This window comes from Pseudoliparis swirei, chromosome 13 (genome assembly GCF_029220125.1).
Source record: "Pseudoliparis swirei isolate HS2019 ecotype Mariana Trench chromosome 13, NWPU_hadal_v1, whole genome shotgun sequence".
NCBI classification, from domain to species: Eukaryota; Metazoa; Chordata; class Actinopteri; order Perciformes; family Liparidae; genus Pseudoliparis; species Pseudoliparis swirei.
The window spans coordinates 18,750,462-18,775,322 of NC_079400.1; the positions used below are offsets into that span (position 1 = coordinate 18,750,462).

At 43.8% G+C, this 24,861-nt stretch overlaps 2 long non-coding RNA genes and 1 pseudogene across 2 annotated transcripts in view; all 3 read right to left on the reverse strand.

Moving 5' to 3' along the window:
- LOC130203189 (uncharacterized) overlaps positions 1 to 24,861 on the reverse strand; it is a 71,804-nt gene that overhangs the window by 6,890 nt on the left and 40,053 nt on the right. The window lies entirely within an intron of this gene.
- On the reverse strand, positions 9,621 to 19,596 carry LOC130203191 (uncharacterized). The gene is made up of 4 exons (XR_008833465.1): positions 19,516 to 19,596; positions 12,699 to 13,403; positions 12,300 to 12,472; positions 9,621 to 10,634 (listed from the first exon to the last, which is right to left on the reverse strand). It is a non-coding gene; the product is annotated as an uncharacterized LOC130203191 (long non-coding RNA).
- LOC130203180 (gastrula zinc finger protein XlCGF17.1-like) lies at positions 10,630 to 11,994 on the reverse strand (annotated as a pseudogene).

Below are 24,861 nucleotides of genomic sequence, written 5' to 3' on the forward strand. Positions count from 1 at the left end.
TTCCCCATGACCCTCATGTGATGGTCTCCCCTGACCCCTAATGGTCTCCATCTGTTCCCATGACCCTCATGTGATGGTCTCCCCTGACCCCTGATGGTCTCCACCTGTTCCCCATGACCCTCATGTGATGGTCTCCCCTGACCCCTAATGGTCTCCATCTGTTCCCCATGACCCTCATGTGATGGTCTCCCCTGACCCCTAATGGTCTCCATCTGTACCCCATGACCCTCATGTGATGGTCCCCCCTGACCCCTGATGGTCTCCACCTGTTCCCCATGACCCTCATGTGATGGTCTCCCCTGACCCCTCATGGTCTCCACCTGTTCCCCATGACCCTCATGTGATGGTCTGTAAAAGATCTTTTACACGGAGCGGTCATTTAAATAGTCACATGTTAACTCACACAGGAGAGAAACCTTTCAGCTGCTCAGTCTGTAAAAGATGTTTTGCACAGAGAGGACATTTAAAGAGTCACATGTTAACTCACACAGGAGAGAAACTATTTTAGTTGTTCTTGTTTTGGTAAAGTTGACATTTTTTCCACTCCCTCACTTGTCATGAAGACCGTGAGAAACCTCCCTCGTTGATCACCGTTCTGATTTGGGATTAATGGATGTCAGGATCAGTTAAACATGAATTAATTAGGCAAACCAAAAGCTTGGGACAGCAATGAAAAGATGCTTAGGACGAAGATGTACTGAGACAGTTAGATGAAGAATTCAAACGAGAGGAGGTGGACTTTATGCCTCATCTCTGTTTGAAATTCCCAAACCAATCCCTCCTCTCGTCCCACCTGCACTCTGTTTTGTGGTGCAACCATAAAGTAATGCTCGATTCAGAGAAACAATGGAGTCAATCTGTAAAGATGTGGGCACAACAGTCAGAAAATGTGTTCTCCAACATATGTCATGCCCATCTGAATTATTGTACACAAATCTATGTACAGGTTATTAGTGAATGTAGGAAGCGTTGAACACTATTTTCAGAAACAGTGACAATGAAAATATCATACCATGTTTATGCCAAAAAAAATAGCCAGACACTGCAGGGAATCGAACCCCATCCCAGTAAAGCAGGAGTACCATTACCAGTGCCTTGTTTTCTTTTTGAGGCTTGTGGGTTATAATATTTTTTCCATCACATCTTTTTTTTTTTTAAGAACTTTTTATTTTGCATTTTCCACAAACAGATTATTCCTTGACATTGAAACATATATATATGTGTATATATATATCTACAACTAAATAAAATCAGCACACGTCCAAATCCATTTATATCCACATGCACACCCGGCAAACATTCCCACCCATCCCCTCCCACATGTTTATACTTATACATCTACCCTCCAAGAGTAGGACCCAATGAGGAGGGAGGGAAGGACCAAACAATCAAACTACATACAACCAAATGATAAGCATTAAATACAAAGTGAAATAACTAAAGAAAGGTAAAAGGCATCAATGTGAAAAATAAAATAAAGAAATCAACAGACATTCATTTCATACCCAGATTTTTCATAGACCTCTTTGTTTTGCAGTTGCACTCTATGTGTACAGCCTCAACCCCTCAGTTATAACATCTACATCCAATATCGACTCTAGATATAACGTCACGCCCATCTTCTTGTGAAGATATCTAATGTCATTTGTAGTTCATTTTTTTCCATTGTTTGGACCTGTTTTAATCTCTGTCTCCACTGAGTTATGGTTGGTGGTTTTGCATCTTTCCAGGTCAGAGTTATTGTTTTTCTGGCAATCATTAAAAGCAGGCACGTGCACAGATAGAGCCCTAGTGGTGCTGAAGCACCAGCACTTTTGCCCTGGATGAGAAAAGTGCCCTTTTTGCTGGAGCCCACTTTTTTTATTCATCAGTATTTAAGAATAAAAGTTACTCTCTCTGTCATCAAGTCCCCCCAAATGTGTTTTAATATCCGACGGGGCATTTATCTGAGAACTTCGCCCCGACATGCTCCGCGGCGCTCACAAGCTCACGTGCCCCCCCCCCTCCTCCCCCCGCCGCGCCCCTCCCTCCTCCACTTCCTCCTCCGCGCAGTGCTCCTCGCGCCACCAAACGGCTGCACCTCCTTCTCCTCTGACCCGCAGCACCAGACAAACAGGTCATGACGGCGTTTGTCCCCTGACGTTGTTTTGTGATAAATCAACCACAACATTAGCGCTGCTGAAAACATGACGTCACAACTGGTCCGACGTTTCCTAAAAAAAGAAACAAACAAAAACTCACGAAATCCGTGATTTCAAAGCCTTGCAGCTGTTTACTGACGTTAGTTATGTTTAGAGAATAGAGAGAGGGAGAGAGAGAGAAGCGAGAAGAAAGAAGAAAGAGAGAGGAGAGAGAGAGAAGAGAGTTAGAGAGAGAGTGTGAGAGAGGGAGAGAGAGAGAGAGTGAATTCTTATTCGGTTCTATTTAATGGGCTTGTCTAGGATTTGCGTGGCCAGACTAAAAAAAAACCCATAAGGCCTCTGGTATTGTTCAGAGGGATGTCTGTTGATGTCTTAAATGACGTAAGACGGCAATACGGATCGGTATCAGACCAGCGAGGAGGGCAATACGTGGCTGGCATGACGACCCATTAGCCAATCAGAACGCGTGTACTGTGGTTGCTATATAATAATTCATCTTTATTCATAAAGAACATGTAAGCTAGCGGTCTGATGCTGCCCAGAGGAAACGCAGGTCGAGGATGTATTGCATCATCAGTGTATTGCTGCTTATGCTTCAACTGTCAGAATTTTTTTTTGGCATTGGGTGCCCTTTTTTTTGGTTTGAGCACCTGCCCCCCAAAATGTCTGTGCACGTGCCTGATTAAAAGTATACGTAGAATATACCTCAGATTGGTGTCCCCTGAATCTCTTCACTTCAATTATTCTATTGATTTCTTTTTTTATATTTTTCCAAAAACCTTTGACTCCTGGGCAGTCCCAAAAGATATGCGTGTGATCTCCTATTTTTCCACATTTTCTCCAGCATAATGGAGCTGAAGGATCCTTCACATATGAAGAGATTACAAGAGGTGTATTAAAATATCTGATTTTTAGTTTCCAATAAAATTCTTTCCATAATTGGCTATTGATTCCTTTATGACATTTATTGTACAGATCTTCCCATGTTGCATCTTCAATTATAACATTTATTTCCAATTGGCTTTTGATTCCTTTATGACATTTATTGTACAGATCTTCCCATGTTGCATCTTCAATTATAACATTTATTTCCAATTCCCACTTTTCCTTGATGTTCAATGTATTGTGTTCTGTCAGCTGTAAGCCTTCTATATATATGTGGAGACGTGGTTTTAGTTGAAAGCCGCTTTTCCATATCTGAATAAAATAGTCTTCCATTACGTGAGTTGTTTTTTTTACTAACTGTCTGTCTTTATGGTTTGTAATGTAGTGTCTCATTTGAAGGTATCTATGCAGGTCCTTTGATGGAAGTGTATATTGTTCTTGCAGCTGAGAACATTATTTGAGTTCTGTTCCATCAAATAATTGGTTGATGGTTTTAAAGGACCCATATTATGCCCATTTTCCCACAAGTTGATATGGTTCCTTGGGGTCTTAATGAAATGTTTGTAACATATTTTGGTCAAAATACCACAAGAATCATTTCAAACAGCTCCTTTTTACCCTGTCAAAAACACCTCCCCACAGATTAACCTGTTTTGAGTGCCTGTTCCTTTAAATGCTAATGAGCCAGCTCCCCCCCCTCCTCCACGAGATGCGCTCGCCTCGCTGCTGCCTGCCCAGCTAGCCATTACCTTTGTAGAAATATGGCTACTGCAGATGAAGATAGCGTCGTGCAACCATATCGTTGTGAACCAGAGACCCTGAACAAGAAGAGGCTCCCGAACACGTTCCAGACGTTAGGGCTCAACAGGACGTTTCTGAATGTCACTTCTACATTTGTTTCTGTTTGTCCATTGGCTAAGGTCTCACAGTCTGGTTAGCGGTTTTGAGTGCATCGTGGTGCTAGAGATTCGAGTACGTGAATAGTTTGTGCATGTATGAGTATGTAGCAAATACAGTGTGTTTATGTAAGTTACTGTTTGTGAAAGTGTTTGTGTAAAAAGTAACGGGAACGCCATGAAGATATAAATGCTCCATGAGTAAAGTTCCATCTGTAAACTAAAGTGTTACCTGACAACAGAAAGTGACCAAGCAGGGGCGGGGCTAACGTTTTTACCTCCATTAATTAGCGTTTAAACCTTGTTTACTTATTAAATCGTTGTATTTGATGACTTATGACTTATTTGATGACTCATGTCTGTAATATGAACTCAACTTTCAAATAAACTTTACCTGCAAAGTTGTGGTGGGGGGCGGTCCAAGGCCATGGAGCCAGACTCCCGACATGGGCGTGCTTCAAAATCTACGTAGACGTTGGTGGTGATCCCTTTGGACGCACTCAAGCAGATCGTTTCTGACCAGTGGCGGTGCGTCCATAGGGGGCGCTAGGGCGCCGCCCCTCTTAAAATTTTGAGATGATTAAAAAAAAAAAAAAACATCCTGTCAAAAAACATTATATGCCAAATCATTGAAATAGTAAATATACCGTGTTGACGCGCTAAATGTGTGTGGGAGACCGTCAGCCTGTCAACAACCACTTAAGTTAATGTGAAAAAATATAATATATCGCCACTCATTATCACGGAAGGCCTCCCATTTTGGGACACCGCCAAACGTGGTGTGTGCGGCAGCGAGCAAACATTTCACGGACGTTTCGGCAGCAAGGACGGCTTCTCATTGGAGGATGAAACGTGAATCTTGGGGCACAAAAATGTACGCTCATTGGCCAATGACATCTTTTTATTATTTCACGTGATTGGACTATTCGGCAGATCAGAGACCGGCGTTCCCTCAGCCAGAGAGCTCCACGGAGCTACAGAGCAGGTTGCTAACGGAGCTGTCAGCTGGAGCTCAGTGAGTAATGCGCTGTTTAGTTTCCCCTGTCTGTTGTTCCAAAGTCCTGGGACTGAAACTCTCTGGACTTCAACGGGGGGAGGGATCTAAAGAGCTGCAGACAAGTGTAAAGCACGAATCTTGCCGCAGTTATCTAGCTATGAGTATGGAGCTAACTAGCTAACAGCATGAAGCTAACTAGCAAACAGCATGAAGCTAACCCTGTTTGCAGAGCAGAGCAGCAGGAGACCGAACCGGCATCGAAACACAACGAAGAAGTTCTGAAAAACACTCATTCCCTCCAGAATAATGAAACAGGCTGGTTACAGACATGATGACTTTAACCAGAGAGTTATGGAGAAGTTTGACCACTTTAAAGAGAGGAGGCTACTTTTCTTTACAGTAGTGGCTCTACTCTGTCACCCAATGTAACATGTGATCTCTTTCTGACTCTATTCTGCTCTGAACCTCTTTTCTTCTCATTGTTGAGTGCTATTTAAACTGCGCCCCCCCCCAAAAAATTTTCACCAGCCGCCACTCTTTCTGACATAGAGGAACCACAACAAGCCGCGTGAGGTTTTTTTTCTCCAGCGTTTTTGTGTTGGGAGACATGCCAGATACCCACATTAACGTATAGAAGCACTAAAAAAGTGGAATTTTCATAATATGTCCCCTTTGAGACCTTTTACAGCCCACTGTCTAAATCCACCATCCCACATCGAGGGAGGGAATTCTATGTTGCCTACAAGTGGCATCGCCCTTGAGAGTGAGCTGGGTCCTTCAAGCTTCTTTTTAAGTATTGTCCAAATCTTCAGTGTGTGTCTTATCCATTTGTTTTTTGAATTTATTTTGTTAAATGATTTGCTATCAATAAAAGGCAATGTTGATATAGATATACCCTTCGCTGTGCTCTGTTCTATCTGGGTCCCTCCTGTCTCCTGGTCATTTCCAATCCATGCCACTATAGCTGTTAGTTGTGCTGCCCAATAATATAGTTTCAGGTTTGGTAGGCCGAGACCTCCTTTTTCTTTGGGTAGAAGCAGTGTTTTCAATCTTATTCTGGGTTTCTTATTCTGCCAGATGCATTTTGAGATTAGTTTATTTAACACATTGAAGATGGAAACTGGTACTGCCACTGGTAGAGACTGAAACACATTCATGTTCACCGTCTCCACTCGACCAAACAATGAGAGGCAGAATTTGCCAACGTGTCAGGTCATTTTTTATTTGTTTGATTAACTTATTGTAATTGGCATCAAACAGCTGTGTGAAGCTAGGTGTAATATTAATTCCCAAATATCTAAATCCTTGTTTGGACCAGTGAAAGGAAACGTCCTCATTCAACTGCGTGGGCCAGATTCCGGATATCATCATCGCCTCTGATTTGTTTTCATTCATTTCATACCCTGATACTGAGCCGATTTGTGCAGACACTGCATAAGTGCAGGAATGGAGAAGAGGGTTTTTTATGAAAAGCAAAATGTCATCTGCAAACAGAGCTATTTTATGGTCTGTTCCGCTTTCGTCCACTATTCCTTGAATTTGTATATTTTGGCGTATAGCTTCTGCAAGAGGTTCAACACTAAGTACAAAAAGGATGGGTGATAGTGAATCCCCCCGTCTCACACCCCTCTCCACCGTAAAACATTCTGAGCAGTGACCGTTCACTCTGACTCTTGATCTTGGGTCTCTATACAACAAGTTGATCCAGCTAACAAATTCTTCGCCGAATCCCATCTCTATCATGTTTGTTCTAGGGACAACCAGTCAACTCTATCAAATGCCTTTTCGGCATCTAAGCCGAGAAGCATTGCATGTTGTCCGTCTCTTGACGCTATTGATTGTAAATTTAGGGCTTTTCTTATGTTGTTTGTTCCTTGACGGCCGAGGATGAATCCAGTTTGGTCGGGTTTTATTAATTTTATTATATATTTTTGGGTTCTGGCCGCCAGGATGGACGTCAGGATTTTAAAGTCTACACATAAGAGTCTTATTGGGTGGTAACTGGTGCACTGTATGGGATCTTTTCCCTCTTTATGTAGGACCGTAATGATGGCTTCAGACCATGATTTCGGTGGATCTCTCATTTTTAGTACATAATAATATATTTTGCATCATATAGGGGTGAGGTCGTTCACAAAGGCTTTGTAATCCAGTGAATCCATCTGTTCCCGGTGATTTGTTGTTTTTTAGTTTGGCAATGGTTTCTTTCATTTCATCTTGTGCCATCACATCTCTTTGCCGTGTCGTCTGGCTGAGAGTTAGCGTAAGCGTCACGCCGCCCACTTCCAAATGACTGAATGTAAAGTTCTGTAGACCCCAACTTCTTGGCGGTGGTATTATTCTCCATTCCTGTGTTTGCAAAATCAATTTTAAAAAAAGAAAATAAATAAAAAGAAAAGTTTGAATCCTCTCAGCGCCTTATGCTGCGTTTACTCCTGTGAGTTTTAGCGGCTTATCTCCATGGCTTTACCCGCGTATGACTTCATTAAAGTCTTTTTTTGGACATTACTAAATTCTCAAAGGTCCCATTTCACATCAACGTTGAATCCTCTCAGCGCCTTATGCTGCGTTGACTTGCGTGAGTTTACTCGCTTGAGCTTTTGTGGCTTTTCGCGGTTTCACGTGATTTGCTTCCACACACACAACCTGCCTCCTGGCCTTCACGACACCGTTAGCTAGACACCTCGTACTTTTTATGTGGAAACACGCTCTCCCACCCACACACAACAGTTAAAAGAGATCCTAAATCATATACAACTTTAAAATATCATATTTGGACTCAGAGATTCCAGTGAATCCTTTTGATGAGACCTGGAAGCCTTTTATTAACTATTTGAGCAATGCGCCAATCCAACAGGAACTAGTTCACTGTTTTTTTATCATAACGCTGATCGGCTTTCCCAACTCGGCTTCTTCACCTGCAGCTGATTCTCCGTCGTCTCTGCCGCTGTCTTCCGACATCATTAGAGGAGCCCGAGCGCGGCCTGAAAGGAAACGTGAACATGCAGCCGATCGATCTCTTCTCCCCTTCTTCGCTGCCTCTATCTCTGTCGCCAAAAGATCATTCTACAAAAAACTAAATTCAATCTTCTTTCTCTAACCCCATTAAACTCGTCCCTATTTTCCAACCTCCTTGACCTCCCCTGTCCCCCTCCTTCCACACTTCTACAGAGCCACTTTGTCGTCTCCTTTACAAACAAGATGGACGACACACGCTCCTCCTTCACTAATCCATCTTCTCTCACTACACTTCCATCAACTTCTTCTTCATCCCCCTCTCTTCCCTCTTTCATCCCCCTGTCTCCTGATCAGGTTCTTACCTTAGTAATCTACGGCGCCCCGACCACCTGACCTCTTGACCCCATCCCATCTCACATTCTCCAGGCTGTTGCTTCTGACCTTCTAACCTTTCTCACCCATCTTATCAACAGCTGCTTCTCAACCGGACGTTTCCCTAAGCCTCTGAAGGAGGCGAGAGTGAACCGTCTCCTGAAGGGAACCACCCTCAACCCATCTGAAGTCAACGACTACAGACCTTTCTCTCTTCTGCCTTTTCTTTCCAAAACTCTAGAGCGTCTATCTTCAACCAAGTGTCCTCCTCTCTCCACAGAGAGACTCCAGCAGAATCTGCAGGACCAGTAAAGGAGCGGCGGACCAGCGAGAGCTTCTTCAGTCCCAGCTTGAAGAAGCTCCAGAGCCAGATCTCCAACGGGCCTCCGAGGAGCAAGTGGTACCAACACTTGATCCCACGATGCAGAGGTAACAAGAACCTAAAGAGACTATGACAATGTAAAACAATTTAAATGCATACAGGGCTCTCAAGTCTCACGCATTGAGCGTGAGACTCACGCATTTCGGTCTTATCTCACGCACTCCCGCCACACATCGAATTCCTCACGCTGAAAAAAACTCGGCTTTTTAATGCTTGAATTGCAGGGGTGCTCAATACGCCGATCGATTGGTCCGCTGCAGAGCTCCGACGCCGGTCTGCGCATAGAAATAGTCACTAGCACTTCACACCCCGTCAACAACTTTTCTCGGAGTAGAAATAGTCGCTAGCACCACCCCCCACCCCCGCCAACAACTCTTTTCGGCTCTAAGCCGGCGCGTGCAACGCTCAGCTGCATCGGGTGCTGATGGAAATCTCACGCTTGCCTGTCTTCAAAACTTGAGAGCCCTGATAATCATGACAATACATAACACATGAAACACAAGACAATACCAGAAAAACGGATGTGTAGTGTCGCGATTGAACCAATCCACGAGTACGCGTGCAGGAGAGACCAGCCGTACTGCAGAAGGATTTTAGTTGAACTTCAATCAGGTTTATTCAACAGAGTATCACAAAGCTGAATGCGTGTACTGGTCTGTAGGAAATCCGCTCGCTCCATTCCTGACAGACTGACATTCCAAAGATTAGTGATGCATATAAAGTCTTTAGAGCATTGTGATTGGATTTGCATAATAAGTAGGAGGCGGCCCGTGGTTTAGACTTAGGAGCCTCATTGGAGCACAGGGTGTAGTCCAGCCTCCAGGCCCCACCCAGGTCTTCCTTCTCCAGCCATCAGAGTGTGTGCATGTTGTTTCTCATTTCTGTGTATATAGGGGTGAATTGACTCGGCTTGAAGAGTTCATGGGACAAAGACATGATTCACTTGTTGCTTTTTAAGATTCTAACGAGCTCAAGAGTCTAGTCTTAAAATAGTCTTATCTCTTTCGGGATGGGACGAGCTGTGGCTAGAAGGTCGGTCCCAGGATAGTTACAAAGGGCCAGTGTAGCTGTGGGTGTGGGGGTGGCAGAGAGAGAGCCAATGTGTGTGTGAGGGGTCAGAGAGGGCCAGTGTGTGTGTATGAGATGCTGTGTGGCAGAAAGAGGGCCAATGTGCTCAGCGTTCCACTCTCATTCTAAAGTGTCTATATACAACCTATTTTCTATAAATCTAATTCTAAAGTAGCTTAATCTTAGCTGAATACACTTGTGTTGGAGTCTGTATCAGCTTGACAGTTTGTTTAACCATCTTTATTTTCGGGTGTTTTGCAGCCGAGTGTGAAGCGGCGGGGATGAGAGTCAGCACCTCCACATTTGAGGCCATGGTGCTCTGCCGGTAACCGATGGACTGCTCCCTCCAGGTGGGACAGAGTGCCCCAAGCGAAGGAGTTCAAGCATCTCGGGGTCTTGTTCACGAGTGAGGGTAAGATGGAGAGAGATCGACAGGCTGCAGCAGTAAAACAGGCGCTATAGCGGACCGTCTTGGTGAAGAGGAGCTGGGCCGAAAGGCAACGCTCTCAATTTGCTGGTCGGTCTACCTTCCAATCCTCACCTATGGTCACGAACTTTGGGCCGTGATCAAAAGATCAAGGTCGCGAATATCCTCCGTAGGGTGGCCGGGCTCAGCCTGAGAGATAGGGTACCGAGCTCAGACATCAGGAGGGAGCTTGGCGTTGAGCCGCTACTCCTTCGCATCGAAAGGAGTCCTCTGAGGTGGTTCGGGCATCTGATTCGGACGCCTCCTGGACGTCTCCCTTTAGAGGTTTTCCAAGTACGTCCAACTGGGAGGAGACCCAGGAAGACCCAGGACCCGCTGGAGGGATTACATCTCGCTGCTGGCCTAGGAACGCCTCAGGATCCCCCAGAAAGAGCTGGAACATGTTGCAGGTCAGAGGGAAGTCTGGCTCAGCCTGCTGGGTCTGCTGCCCCCAAGACCCGACCCCGGACTAAGCGGATGAGAGTGGATGGAAGCAAAAATAAGAAGAAAGCACTCCAAACAAGGCAGATCCTCAACGCAGCAGGAAAGTACAGTAACTGTAATTGTATCACACAAAAGTCGCGTCACTGGACCGATAACTGATGAAATACAGTCTGCTGACATATTCTTGGTGGAGGATCTCAACTCAACAAAGCTCAGCAGTCTGGATCGCTATGACAGCAGCTACAAGCACAACAGGAACACTCGGGGGTTCATAAAATACCCGATGACAAAGAACAGGGCAGGTAAAGCTAAACAAAACAAACACGGTGACTTCTCTACCCAGATGATATTCTCTTCGTGGAGATGGCTTCGTAGTGGTTAGTGGATAGAGTCCTCCCAGTTGGAAGTGAGTCACTGCCCCAAACGAGGGAGGTCCAGTTTCTCAAGGTCTTGTTGACAAGTGAGGGAGTCGAATAAATCTAAACTTTACCAAAACCAGAACAACTCAAATGAGTTCTCTTTTGTGTGAGTTAACATGTGATTTTTTAAATGACTGCTCAGTGTAAAACATCTTTTACAGAGTGAGCAGCTGAACGGTTTCTCTCCTGTGTGAGTTAACATGTGACTCTTTAAAGTTCCTCTGTGTCTAAAACATGTTTTACAGACTGAGCAGCTGAAAGGTTTCTCTCCTGTGTGAGTTAACATGTGAATCTTTAGAGTTTTTCTCTCTCTAAAACATGTTTTACAGACTGAGCAGCTGAAAGGTTTCTCTCCTGTGTGAGTTAACATGTGAATCTTTAGAGTGTTTCTCTCTCTAAAACATGTTTTACAGACTGAGCAGCTGAAAGGTTTCTCTCCTGTGTGAGTTAACATGTGAATCTTTAGAGTTTTTCTCTCTCTAAAACATGTTTTACAGACTGAGCAGCTGAAAGGTTTCTCTCCTGTGTGAGTTAACATGTGAATCTTTAGAGTGTTTCTCTCTCTAAAACATGTTTTACAGACTGAGCAGCTGAAAGGTTTCTCTCCTGTGTGAGTTAACTTGTGACTCTTTAAATGACTGCTCTGTGTAAAACATCTTTTACAGAATGAGCAGCTGAAAGGTTTCTCTCCTGTGTGAGTTAACGTGTGTCTTTAAATTTCCTCTCTTTAAAACATCTTTTACAGACTGAGCAGCTGAACGGTTTCTCTCCTGTGTGAGTTAACATGTGTCTCTTTAAAGTTCCTCTCTGCGCAAAAGATGTTTTACAGACTGAGCAGCTGAAAGGTTTCTCTCCTTTGTGAGTTAACATGTGTCTCTTTAAACTTTCTCTCTGCGTAAAAGATGTTTTACAGACTGAGCAGCTGAAAGGTTTCTCTCCTGTGTGAGTTAACATGTGACTCTTTAAACGACTGAGCAGCTGAAAGGTTTCTCTCCTGTGTGAGTTAACATGTGACTCTTTAAACGACTGCTCAGTGCAAAAGATGTTCTACAGATTGAGCAGCTGAAAGGTTTCTCTCCTGTGTGAGTGAACATGTGACTCTTTAAAGTTCCGCTCTGTGCAAAAGATCTTTTACAGACCGAGCAGCTGAAAGGTTTCTCTTCTCTGTGAGTTAACATGTGTTTCTTAAACTCTCGTTTGAGGTGAAATCTTTTCCCACATTTAGAGCAGCTTAATGGTTTCTGACTAGAACTACATTTTGAATCACTCACAGCAACATCATTATTCAGAGAGTTTAAACCTGGTTCTCTGGTCTTTTTCCAATCAACAGACTCATCAGTATCTGGTTCAGAAGAGTCTCCAGTCTTTTCATCAGGATCTGGAGGTCTATCTGGATCTGCGTTCCTGGCTGGTTCTGGTCCTCCACAATCATCTCCATCAGCTTCTATTTAATAATAATAATAATAATCATTTATTTTATATAGCGCTTCTCAAGACACTCGAAGTCGCTTTACAGTTCAGAGTCCAGTAGTCATACACACACAGTCATACCGGTGGTGGTAAGCTACATCAGTAGCCACAGCTGCCCTGGGGCAGACTGACGGAAGCGTGGCAGACAATCTGCGCCCTCCCCGCGACCACCACCAACATTCATTCACATCCATACGAACCGGGGTGAGGCTGCGGTGCATGTCTTTATGATGGTGGGGGAAACCGGAGTACCCGGAGGAAACCCACGCAGACACGAGGAGAACATGCAAACTCCACACAGAAAGGACCTGGAATGACCGGGACGACCGGGATTCGAACCCAGGGCCTTCTTGCTGTGAGGCGACAGTGCTAACCACTGAGCCACCGTGCCATCGGTTCAGTTTGTCTTTGAAGAAGCTGAGAGGACTGAGCTTCCTCTTCAGCTTCACTCTTCACAGGAGTGAATGAGAACTTGAGACCAGCCTCCTCCAGCCCTTGAAGCTGCTCTCCCTCCTGACTGGTCCAGAGTTCCTCATGTACCTCCTTAGTGTGGGAGGGCTCTGAGTTCTCCTGGTCCTCCTGTTCCTCTTTAATGTAGGGGGGCTCAGGGTTCTCCTGTTCCTCTTTAATGTAGGGGGGCTCAGGGTTCTCCTGGTCCTCCTGTTCCTCTTTAATGTGGGGGGGCTCAGGGTTCTCCTGGTCCTCCTGTTCCTATTTAGTGTGGGGGGGCTCAGGGTTCTCTTGGTCCTCCTGTTCCTCTTTAATGTGGGGGGGCACTGAGTTCTTTTGGTCCTCCTGTTCCTCTTTAACTAGCGGGGGCTCTGGATGCATCTGGTCCAGACTGGAGCTTCAGACCTGCTGCTCAAAAGGAACCTCTTCTTTAACCACCAACAGCTGCTGGACATCTGTGGAAAAGAATAACATACATTTATACATCTTTTGAATCTCATATTAAACTGTTATTTATTCAAGAAGTATCACGACCTCTTAATAAAAACAACATTACATATCATGTAGCTGACACTTATCCAAATCGACTTACAATAAGTGAATTCAACCACGAGTACAAACTCAGAACAAGAATAAAGAAAGTAACATTTCTTCAAGAAAGTCAAACTACAAAAATACCATAAGTAATACCATAATACAATCAGTAATTCCATAAGTAATGATATTCAATTCAGTTTATTTGTATAGCCCAATTTCACAAATTTGTCCCGGAATGCTTTACAATCTGTACACAGACATCCCTGCCCCAAAACCTCTCATCGGATCAGGAAAAACTCGCAAATAAATAAAATGAATATGACAGAGTGGATGAATAGTTCATAGTAGGCATATTCCACGATGGAGAGCTCCACGATCCATCAGGTAGATGGAGGTAGAGAGGAGGAGTGGGCGGAGTCTCAACAGGACAGTGGCGTAGTCAGGAGCAGGAATTCCACGACCCAGACCTCGATGATCCATCAGCAGATAGGATCTATGTCGTCTGATAGGGTCCGATGACCCCATGAGACGTGAAGTCAAAAGGACTCCGGGGAGAAAGCAGAGTTAGTAACGTGTGATTGAGAGATGAAAATTCATCCCTAAGGAGAGAAAAGAGGAGAGAGGAGCTCAGTGCATCCTAAAACGTCCCCCGGCAGCTATAAGCCTATAGCAGCATATCAAGGGGCTGGACCAGGGCAAACCTGATTCAGCCCTAACTATAAGCTCTGTCAAAGAGGAAGGTCTTAAGTCTACTCTTAAACGAGGTGACTGTGTCTGCCTCCCGGACTGAAGGTGAAGCTGGTTCCATAAAAGAGGAGCTTGATAACTAAAGGCTCTGGCTCCCATTCTACTTTTTAAGACTCTAGGAACTACAAAAAGTCCCGCATTTAGTGAGCACAGCTCTCTAGTGGGGCAATATGGTACAAGCTCCTTAAGATATGATGGTGCATCACCAATCAAGGCTTTGTAGGTTAAGAGAAGAATTTTAAAAGTGATTCTTGATTTTACTGGGAGCCAGTGCAGAGCAGCTAGTGCAGGAGTGATGTGATCTCTGTTCTTAGTTTTAGTGAGAATACGGAGGACCATGGCCGGCGCGTTACCGGTATCGAAGAAGACTTGTCGGGCTACAGTGACAGAATTGTCGACCTCGAGGAAATGTGCACCTCGCTCAAAAACACAAACTCCATCCTTGTTGACACAGTGGACGATCTCGAAAACAGATCGGGAGGTGCAATTTGAGAGTGACCAACGGCGGAGAAAATAGAAGGACTGATCCGTCAAATTCATGTCGGGCTTTTGCCGAGACTTTGGAAGCGATTTACTCCCCACTCCGCTGGACGGGCACACCGGCTCGCGGCGCTTGCCCGGTCCAACTCAAAGCCGAGAACTATGATGGTGACTTTCACGACTTCCAGGATAAGGATCGCGCACTGAGAGTGAGGCGGGACAAACTCAATTATCATGGGGACGAGTCTTCTACCGGACTACAGCCGCTGTCACCAAAGCGAACAGCATTTAACCCCGTGAAGGCCCTTCTCTACCAGAAAGGAGTGAAGTTTCGAATGATTTTTCCTGCTTTACTAAAGGTCGACCACAAGGGAGAGACTCACTCCTTCAACACTGCGGAGGAGGCGCAAACATTCTATGACCAGCATGTCGGTGAACTGTGAGTAACTTCACTCAAACTGACCTGACGGACTGAATGGTGGGACTCATGTGGGACTGTGTTGACATCTTGTTCCGCTTCATTCTGTTACACTGGTAAATTTCAGCTTTTGGATTTATGCTGTCAAAGTCACTTTACCTTTCCGTTGTGTTATTTAGCATCACTGCTCAATATGCTTAATACTTACTCGTTTACGATAAAATGTAACCTGTTAATCCCTTTTGGTTGTTTGTTGCACGGGAGCCAGCCCTTGTGCAGGCTCGGGTAGTGAGGGATTAGACTTGATGCACTGGAAGTTTGAGATGAGTTTTTTCCTGCGGTTTTCTTCGTTTGGGGAAGTAGATCTAGGACCGTTTTATTTTGGAGTTTCTTTTTGGGGAGGGAATATGGGTCTGGCCCACAATTTACACTGTAATGCAAAAAAAACAATGAATACAGTTATCACAAGGACAGAACCAAATATGATTCTCTTTTTCATTTTTCCAAACATTATCTTAACAATCTTTTCTCTAACTGACCTTAATGTCCCCGTTAATGGCTAATTTTAGCAATCCCTCTGAGGGTGTCTACAGGAATAAACAAGTGAAATTTAAGACCACGTTTAAATAAAATTTAAGACCTAACTTGTGATGGAAATACAAATCAAAAGTGGAAATATACATTAATCTAAACACACTGTTTGTTCAAAATGAACAGTATGGTGTAATGCGAAGGGATTTAAAATAAATGTCATTGCTGTTGTAAATTATATTTATTAATACAACATTTTCAGAACATTTATGTCCCATGAATAAATGCTTATAACATCAAGTAAATATATTTAAAAAAATACGGGCAACATAGTTCCTTTTGAACATAAAAAACAATTCCAGCTGCTTTTAAAATGCAAATACATTTCCAAAATAGAATGTGTGTGTGAGTGAGTGAGCGAGAGTTCTTATGTCTCTATGTGATGGATGTTTGTGTCACAGGTTCATGTCTACTCCTGAGCTTTTGTGAATAGACTAGGAAAACAATCCTTTTCAAACTATATGAATTAAAAACTTCCAGTTGACATTTGGTCCATTCTCCTGGAAAAAAAAGAAAGAAAAGGCAGACAAGAGCCAAACAACAGTCACCACATCTCTTCATGACACCACCACTTCAGATTAATGTCAGACTGGATACATATGAATGAAAACTATTTTTACAAATTAAGCAACGTGAGCCATCCCTTGAGCCTCGTGAACACTATGTAGACATATTGACAGGTAAACACCACTCTACTTACTACCATTCTAAAACTATTTTTAATTAGTCCAATTAATGTGTAGTGCGCCTATCCATAGCTGTTATTAACTTGACACACGAGTAAAGCTTAACTATATGAAACACATACTTGTATACATGAGGATAGTTAATACATATATTTATGGCAGACTTACTTTGAGGTGCTGAAGTAGGTCCTGGTGTCATGGCCCATGAGCTCCAGAGGATCCTGACGGGACCTGGTCATTTAACCGAGAGCACATGAAGTCCAGCTGTCTGCTCGCGGTGGTCTGGTCCAGAGTCTCGTGGAACAGAATGAAGAACGCACCGCAGCGTTGGACTTCGGTGATGAGCTCTTTGTTGCACGGCGCTGGATTTCCTCCGGTGACCTCCATCGTTGCAGCGACGCCGCTATGGCGGCGGAGCAGGAGCTAGTGGCGGAGCAGCAGCTAGCGGCGGAGCAGCAGCTAGCCCTCGGGTGCTGGCGTGTCTTCGCTAGTCTCTGTGCTTCTTGCTCGCAATGAAGATTCCACCTCTGGAGTCTCATGACACATAACGCAGCTTCAGAAGCATTTCACCGACCGTGACCAGAAAACCGTGCTTTTTCAAGCCGTTGTTGAACTTGCATCTGCCATGTTTTCAGTAGCCGATGCTTCGTTGTAGGGGATGGACCGAATCATGAGGGCCCTTTAAGAGAAGACGGGCGGCCGTGACACTGTGAGAGCGACCGGAGCAAAATATTAGACCTGGCGGAACAGATTGCCTCATATTCGCAGTGACATGACACCAGTGGTGTATAGTAACGAAGTAGAAGTACTTCGTTACTTTACTCTTGGTTTTTTTGGATATCTGAACTATATTTTACTACTTATATTTCTGTTTACTTTTATTTTTAGTTCACTACATTTAGCAATGAAAACTTGTACTTTTACTCCGATACATTTCTGAAACAGTATCGTTACTAGTTACCACGGAAAAAATAATCATGAGAAACATCGGGACTGTTGTGGAACACACCGCATGCGCACCTGAACGCATGCACGAGCACCAGGTTGGGGTCAGTGGTCCTTGCCGCTGTTTTCTCTTCCCAGTGATGCCCAGGATGCGAGCGGCGGCTACAGATAATGACTCATTTCATGTGGAGCAGCACCTCTCGTTCAACCATCGGGACCAAGATCAACGTCCGTGGCCATGTTTGGGCTAACTCTTTTCTTTTGTCGGAGTGAAAGTTCTTCCTACGGATGAAGTGCCTCTTATGCCGACCGAAAGCTACGGAGATATTGGCCTTCAACAACTCACCAACCTCAGGAAACACATTGAGGTAAACTAAGATTAATCCCATGAGCCGCAACGTTAATGTTTAGTCTTGATAAACCTGTTAAGATATCTGTGGTGTTGTCCCTCAGGATTGTAGTGTTATATCTTTGGCAGGAGGGGGGAGACAGGTGTCTGATTGTCCCTCGCGTTGTATGTTGTAGGCTAACGTCGCTAGCTATCGCCAATTAAATGAGACAATTAGCGGAGTGGAGCAGACGGATCTCTAGCGAGTTAATGAGCTGAAGAAGTGTTGACAGTTGTGAGAATTTGTTGATTTAATGCTAATCATTACAGCATTATTATTATTATCATTATTTGTATTAATGTTATAAGAGTGACGTCCAGTAATTTGGGTATATTCACAAATCAACTTGGACTGACAGTGCATGAAACCAATGTATAAACCTCAAATTAAAACAAACTATTTAGTACAAAACTGTTGGTTGGGTCATGACATGTTAGAAGTGTTATTAATTATCGTCTATAATACTCTCACTTTATTTCAGGAATATTTCAAGCAGCACATGGAAGAACCCTCCTGCAGCTAGGTGATGCCACCAGGTCAGTTCATCTGATGAAGAGGACTTCTTCGCCATCTCTCAAGCGCATGACAGCAGCAAACAGCTGGATGGAGACGTGGATCATGTTGACTTGCTGAAATGCTTCCCAACTGTGTGCTGCTGTCTGTGAGCTAGACACTCACTCTGCACCAGGGCCTGTGGAAGTTAGACACACTACCTGCACCAGGGCCTGTGAAGCTAGACACACTCTACCTGCATCAGGGCCTGTGTGAAGACACACTACCTGCACCAGGGCCTGTGAAGCCAGCACTCTACCTGCACCAGGTGAACGGCTCTTCAGCAGCATCGGAGACCTGCCTTCAGCCCCAGAAGAGAGCGAGACTGACATCTGTCCATTTGAAAATCAACTTCTTTTGAAGATGAACAATACATTTTCACTTTAAAGTGATGATTCTGGTTGTTACTTTTGGGTTCTGCTTTTTTCTGTGTTAATCGTGTTTTTATATTTTTGTATTTCATAGTATTCATATATTGCTAAGTTCATCCGAGCTCATACTCCTTGTTCATGGCGGCCACAGCACCCAAACAAATAAACTTCATAATTCTCAAAATTCTGACCCTTTGTTTTTTATTAACAGCATTTACTTTTACTTTTACTTTCAATACTTAAGTACATTTAATATCAGAAAATTACTTTTGATACTTAAGTACAAAAAAAATCAGATACTTTAATACTTTTACTCAAGTAGTATTCTCATAGGTGACTTTTACTTTTACTTGAGTAATTTTCAGTCAATATCTTTACTTTCTATGACTTTTGGGTACTTTATACACCACTGCATGACACCCAACAAATTTAAGACCAAGCCAATCTGAATTTAAGACAATTTAAGACTTTTTAAGGCCTTATTTTTTGGAAAAGCAATTTAAGACTTTTAAGGACCCGACACCCTGCTTAAGACAGTAAAATGTTTAATTTTAGTGTAATCTGAGCTAAATCTTTAGAAACAATCTAAAGATACAAATCAATTCATTGTTTACTTAATATGCTCGTATATGATTTGTAGACATCTTATTATGAAAAACGGATGTTGGTACACGTGGTTCATTCCGCTAACTTTATCAAACCTCTCGCGCTCCCGATCGGATGCGTTTACCGTGAACATCAGTATATAGGGCTCAGAAATGTAAGTGTCGGCTGAGTTGACCGCAGTCTCCACGTGCAGACCCCGTACCACGCGGCCTGGAGACCCGGAACAACGAAGAAGAAGCACCCACCTGATGCGTGTCGCTCGTGTTCTCTGAGCGGAGACACGGTGTCCTCATAAGCTGCCGTCAATGTGTCCAACAGCCCAGAAGATCTTCTTCAACGGCCGCGTGGACTCGCTGCTTCACCAACAGCCTCATCTTTCTCCCTGGAGACGGGAGACCGACACCGGAGGCTCGGACTCCATCTTTGAACGACGCATGCGCAGTTGGATGTAGTATGCGCCCATGGGAAACGCCTCGCTGTCGTCACGGAGAGCCGATTGGCTCTTAGATTTGACCACAAACGCCACGATATATACACGATAAGCTGATATGTTGTCATGGTAACGGGATGTATTCAAGCCCAAATGTCTCCCACTCTCAAGCTCTTAATAATAATAATAATAATGATTATTTTTATCGCACTCTTCCTTCAAAGAATCTCTAGAGTGCCATACCTATAGTAAAAACAAATAAAAACCCGATTAAATCATAGTTAAAGCAACCCATAGAAATAAAAATTGAGAATGTAATAGCTGACAACAACGCTACCTGCAAACCCATGAGGGTGAAAAGCAGACAACGGGGTGTGTAAGACTTTTTACTCACCACATCTACGTTGTTTGAAGCCTCAAAGCTTTTAGAACCACAACTACAGTCATTTTATTGTTCTGACCACAAATCTTAAATAATGATAATAAACAGTTTAAGAACAAAGGTCCTCCGCTTCTGACTCAGCCCTATAATGATCGGGGATAATGTAAATATACATTGTCATTATATATAATATGGTTAAAGTCATTCATGAACCAACTTTTTGTTGCCTGAACAGTCCTCATGGACTTCTCCCTGAATCTGTTCTGTCTCTACCTGTTTGTCACGATACTCATATTATAACTTCTATACATATTACATACCTGCCACTAAATATTCATGATGCACCATACCAGAATTCAATAATACAATACCATGAAAAACAATATGGTACCATAAATACGAGACTGGCTTTTCGAGGCCCCCCCTAACCGCAGCTTACGCAGGGTTGTGGATTGATCGCTCGATCCCTTTCTCCCCATTGGTTGCAGTGAAGTCGGCGTCCTTGGGCAGTACTATGAACCCCAGGCACTGAACCCCAGTTGCTTCCTCGGCGCTTTGCTTCCAGGCGGCCACCCGCAGCCCTGCTCCTTAATAACTAAGGATGGGTTAAATGCAGAGAACTAATTTCCCCTTGGGGATTAATAAAAGTGTATATTCTATTTTTTATCTATAATAGTAATAAATAAAACATCTGTATGGTTCACTTTTTACCAACTTTTTCAACACTTAACAAATGCTGTCCAGTAATATTAGTATTAATACAGCCAGATATATGAATGAAAACTACATGGAGCCATCATAGCATTGATGATCACTATGAGACGGTCGTTTAGTCTGACTCGGACCAGATGATACAGTTCATCAGGATGAGCAGCTGAGAGTTACACAGCAACTTTTTAAAGACTGAACTTAAACATTTCACTCTGGTATCTTTTTATTCTTTAAGCTGTGTCGGCCCCAAGTTACAAGCATCGGTCTCTCGCTGGGCGCTGCGAAAAGCGCAGACAGCCCGGACATCGGAGCAGCGCTGCGCGCCTGATCGCTTCTCTTAATGAAGTATCGAGCCAAAAATTAGCGCTAAATCACATCGTTGAACGTGATGTGGCAGTTTGTTAGCATCGCCACACTGCAAGTAGCACGGCAGCAGATGTAGCGGCTAACATTCAAGCTAACTGAACTCCCCAACGCTGAATATCTGAACGCTGATTGGCCGAGACGCGACACTGCCCATCAAAGATGTTTTATTGCGAAGATACCACCACTTCTTTTCTCCTGCTGCCTCACTGGGTAATCTGGACCCGCAGCGGCCAGGTGACCGCCTCAAAACAAAAATCTTCGGATCTCCACGATTCACGTGGATGACCTATTTTGAGTTCAAAACGGTGAATTTCACCGAAAGGTGACAAGTTTGCAGGTATGAAATTAACTCAAGGTAAAAAATGCCTTCCTGAATAAAAAGGCTTTTAGGCCAGTCTTAAAAGAGTTCAGTGTCTGAGTTGCCCTCAGGTGGTCAGAGACCGCTCAAGCGCATACCGCTTGGCAAAGGCCCCCGATCGCCCATGGTGAACAGGCACCAGTGAGCCTTTGAGGGTTCAGTTTATTTATTGTTGAGCCCGAAATGTCGTCTTTCAACCGTTGTGGCTACGCATCGGAGGTGCCGCCCGTTCCACGGCAATGTGGGCTGCGTGAACACGACTGGACTGGAGAGACTTTCTGGGAAAGCCTGAACTGGCCGAGGAAGACTGACATTCATTCATCCCACGCTGGACGAACGGGCGCATCTCATTTCTGCAAACACAACCAAGCTGATCAAGCGGACAGCCATATCTGTGACAATCCGATGGTTAATGTCATAAAGCAAAAACAGAGTAGCCCCACGCCCCTGTCATCCTGTATCCCTGTCTTCAGTGTCACCCAGTGTCCTATAGCACATCCTCCCTCTGGCATCCGCCTCCTCTCACCCAGTCCTCTCCCAGAGCTCCATAGAGACTGTGGCTGTCCCACGGCCACTTAAACTTAAAGTAATCTATCAAAAGAAAAAGCAGAAGAGGAATTAGTACGCACACACAACCTTATACAAGTTAACACCATTATTTATTTCCAGCAGTGCAACAAAATAGGTCTATTAAAATGGTGGTCTCCTAAATATTAGATCTCTCGTCATCTAAAGCTGTGTTACTAAATGATTTAATATCGAGATAATCCACATTGATTTGTTGTCTAATCTAACTGAAACCTGGCTGAACCATGAAGAATATGTCTGCCTCAAATGAACTCGACTCCTCCAAGTCAGTATTAATAATACTCACATTCCTCCCGGCGAGGCACCGGTCGGAGGTCGAGGAGGTGGAGCAGAGCCATCTTTGAATCGAGCCCATTAAATCGAGCCTGATAATTAATCCCAAACCTAAATTACACTACACCTCATTTTGAAAGCCTTGTTCTTAGTCTTTTCATCATCCAACCTGGAAAACACTACTAGCCAATTATATTGTGTGATGATTCTGTACGGCGCCACCAGGTCCATATTCTGGGTTCTGGAGTTTATATCTGAATTCTCAGAATTATATCAAGTCAAGTTGGTTCTTAAAACTGATAAAGTTATTATTGTAGGAGATTTTTAATATCCATGGATGTGTTGATAATGATTGCTCTTAGGTTTCTGCATTCATCTCATTGTTGACTCGACTTGGCTTTTGGCTTTTGCCCAGAGTACAGAAACCCACTACACAGCTTTGGCCACACGCTGAGTCTTGTTCTTACTTATGGCGCTGACATTAGCATCCGAAGGTCTTCCCACAGAAATCCTCTTCGTCAGACCACAACCCTCATAATCTTTGAATGAATTATACTCACCGGAGTGTGTAACTCCGTTCATAGTCAGAAAGCTTTCTACACCAGATGTCTAACTGACAGTGCCTGTAGCAATTTGTGTTAGCTTATTCCTTCTGCATTTGATTCGATACCACGCTCAATATAACAGAGGACTCCTGGTCCTAACTTTAGTCCATCCCAGATTGGATCATCTTGTTGATAGTGCCACAGGCTCTTTGAGAATGACACTGGACTCAAGTAGCCTCCTCTGGAAGAAGGAAGACAGTGAGGAAGAGGTTTGCTCCTGGTAAAACCCTCAGACCCGCCGCAGAAACTAAAAGCAGCACGTCACTTAAAGCTTGTTATTAAGCATGCTTCAACTAATCTGGAAGAATCCCGCTTAGTTTAGCGCAGATAGTCTTAAAAGAAAGCGTATACAAGAAGGCCCTCTGTAATGCCAGAGCAGCCTATTACTCATGAAAAATAGAAAAATATAGACACAAGCGCAGGTTTCTCTTCAGCACTCTACCCAGGCTGACAGAGAGTCTACAGCCTGTGGAGCCGAGTATCTCATAGACCTCAGTGGTAATGATCACGAACTTCTTTAATGAAAAGATTTTTAACTGGTTAGGACAAGATTAATAAATTCTTTCCCTTAACCAGTGCCACCGGTCACTCAAGTGGAATGTATTTTGGAAACCGCTTGTATGCCCTGGTGTATATTTGGAGGGGCTTTTCTCCCATCAACCGTGACCAATTATCTTCAACGGTTTCTACTTCAACACGTCACCTGTCTCTTGGACCCCATCCCGACGAAGGGCTGTTTAAAGACGTTTTGCTCTTAAATTTGGCGTTTCCTCTATTAGATATTATCAATGTGTCTCTGCTAACAGGCCACGCGTACCACACCCTTCAAAGTGGCTGTTATTAAACCTCTCCTGAAGAAGCTTCCACTCTGGATCCAGAGGCTAACTACAGACCCATCTCTAACCTCCCTTCCTCTCCAAGATCCTTGAGAAAGTAATTCGAAAATCAGTTGTCTGACTTTCTACATCATAATAGTTTATTTGAGAAATTTCAATCCAGATTTAGAAAACACCACAGCACCGAGAACAGCACTGGTGAAAATTACAAAATGACCTCTTAATGGCAGCAGATAAAGGACTCTCTGTCCTGGTCTTGTTAGACCTTAGTGGCGTTCGACAATTACTGACCAAGGACATCCTATGATAGGCAGAGACTGGGAGCAGTCGACAGGCATTTCAGGCACGGCACTAAGTTGCTTAAATCTTATTTATCAGATTGATCACAATGAATTTGTATTTATGTAAACCATGATGCCATACTCGATATCACCTGCCAACGTTGAGTCACGGAGGTTCCATTGCCAAGGTTCTGTGCTTGGACCAACTTTATTACCTTATACATGCTTCTCCTTTGGGCAATATTATCAGAAACACTCCATAAACTTTCATATTGTTATGCAGATGATACTCAACTATATCTATCGAAAGAAAACCAGAGGAGAGCAACCAACTCGGTAAACTAAGCATGTCTTAAAGACATAAAAACATGGATGACCTGCAACTTCTCTGATGTTAAACTCCAGACAAAACCAAGTAATTTTACTCGGCCCTGAGCACCTCAGAGATCAATTATCTGGTGATGTGGATTCTGTGAGACGCATTGCCCCGGCATCCAACACCACTGTAAAAAAATCTTGGCGGTGATTATCTTTGATCGGGACTCTGTCCTTTAACTCCCACGTAAGCAAATCTCAAGGACTGCATTCTTTCATCTCGTAATATTTCAAAAATCAGAGGCACATCTTGTCTCAAAAAGATGCAGAAAAAATTGGTTCACAGCATGTCACATTACTTGAGACTGGATTACTGCAACTCCCTGTGTTAAGTGAGGCTGCTCTAATAAGTCTCTATAGTCAACTCCTTTTCAGGGTTTATCTCA